Source organism: Dipodomys spectabilis, unplaced genomic scaffold (genome assembly GCF_019054845.1).
Source record: "Dipodomys spectabilis isolate Male_0828 unplaced genomic scaffold, ASM1905484v1 ptg000047l, whole genome shotgun sequence".
NCBI classification, from domain to species: Eukaryota; Metazoa; Chordata; class Mammalia; order Rodentia; family Heteromyidae; genus Dipodomys; species Dipodomys spectabilis.
In genome coordinates, this window is record NW_024870724.1 from 890,454 (window position 1) to 892,405 (window position 1,952).

Below are 1,952 nucleotides of genomic sequence, written 5' to 3' on the forward strand. Positions count from 1 at the left end.
GCAATGGGTCAACCTGTATCCCTATTTAAGCATTTTGTTTTTTTTTTCCTTCCCCTCAGCAAATTAGAGGAGAATATATACAAGATGTAGGCGCACCAACTTCAAATACAGTGAAAATAGGTGTTATAGCATGGGGGAGGAACATATAAAGAAACAAAAACAAATCCACACTGTAGGTTATAAGTATGTGAGAAAAAATAGCAAGAAAAAACCACTTGTGTCCCTAACTTGGGGTTCATTTCCATTAACATAACCTTATCTGGTCATATACACATAACTTTTGACATTTTCTGCTTATCCCAGACATATAGTAGTTATTGAAAATTAGAGAAACCATGGGACCTATGTTTCTTTGGACTTGGCTTACTCTACTTAATTTTTTTTTCCAAGTCTTTCCATTTCTTAACAAATTGGGGGATGGAATGCTTCAGGAATTTGCCTGTCATCCTTGCGGAGGGGCCATACTAATCTTCTCTGTATCATTCCAATGTTTTAGTATATGTGATGCTGAATTGAGCACAGAAATTTTTTATATATAAATTGTAATTGATTTTCTTAAACTAGACAATTCAACAAAAACTAAGTTTAAAAGAATTTTAGAACCATGTACTTCTTACATAAATACACATTTAAGAATAAAGTCAAGATTGACATGTCAAAAACAAAATAATTCCAGATATTTGCTGTGCAAGAGATGTGTAGGATGAGGAATTCAATTATTCTATACAAGGGACCTGTCATAATGAACACTGCAGCAAGTGTTAAGGTTTGTTAAAAGTTTTAATGTTTTAAATATATTAATTTTGGGAATTTGCTTATATATGCCAAAACTGGGACTGTTTGGTAGGTCATAATACTTTTCTATAAAGTATTTAAGATTTATGGTAGCAGATAAATACTCCTAAGTATGTACATTTCAGAGTTTATAGAAACTTTACTAATGAGAAGTTGCAAAGTCTTTGTGTAAAGGAGCAGAATAAAGAGCTGACTATGTTAACTACACAGTTTCTGCTAAAACTGTAGGCCTTCCTTACTTTATATGTAAGTGAGGAACAAATGATGATATAAGCCATATACAAATTATGAGATGAACTATAAATGGTCATCTTAGTGGGTGATTTAAACACTACCCATAGCCTATAACATTCTTGTTGAACATCATAATCTTAGCCAGTGTTAAATGTAAAGAAGTATGACAATAATAAAATCTAATTTGTAGTACACTTCAAATACTGAAAACACTGGTAATTGTTTTGTTTTTTATTTTATTAATCATTAATATTAAATTATTGCTTTTCTTTATTTGTAGCATTTTTTCCTTGTTGTAATATAATAGAACTTTTCGTAAATTGTCATTAGGAGGTACTTTGAGAAGGTTACTGGGATGGCCATACCATTTTTTATAGGTGCATGTGAGTTTATAAAGATGAAAATTAAGAACAAAATATGTATTTTAAAAATGATCAAGTAGAGTCTGATTCAGGAGTGTTGATAAATGTCCACACTTAAAATGTTAGCCCTAGGCTGAAGCAGAGTTATTACAGAGTTGAGGCAACAAAAGTAAGAGACTGTGTTTTGTTTTGTTTTTTATTTTTATTTTGTTGGTCATGGGGCTTAAACTCTGGGGCCTGGGTGCTGTCCCTCAGCTCAAGGCTAGTGATACCACTTGAGCCACAGCACCACTTCCATCTTTTTCTGCTTATGTGATGCTGAGAAATCAAACCCAAGGCCTCATATTGCTGAGAAATCAAACCCAAGGCCTCATGCATGCAAGCACTCTACCATTGAGCCACCTTCCCAGTACCTGAGAGACTGGGTTTTAAAAAATCATCTAAACAACATTTGTTTTCTGCTTTGGGTTATATAATGAAATATATGAGTATCTTTTTATGTTTTTGTGCATTGTCATACTTTATATTTATACTAACTTCACCCACTTTATCCTTGTCAAA

At 32.7% G+C, this 1,952-nt stretch overlaps 1 pseudogene; it reads right to left on the bottom strand.

The window, feature by feature from the left end:
• Positions 1-405: 405 nt before the first annotated feature.
• On the bottom strand, positions 406-520 carry LOC122107176 (annotated as a pseudogene).
• Between the last annotated feature and the right edge of the window lie 1,432 nt (positions 521-1,952).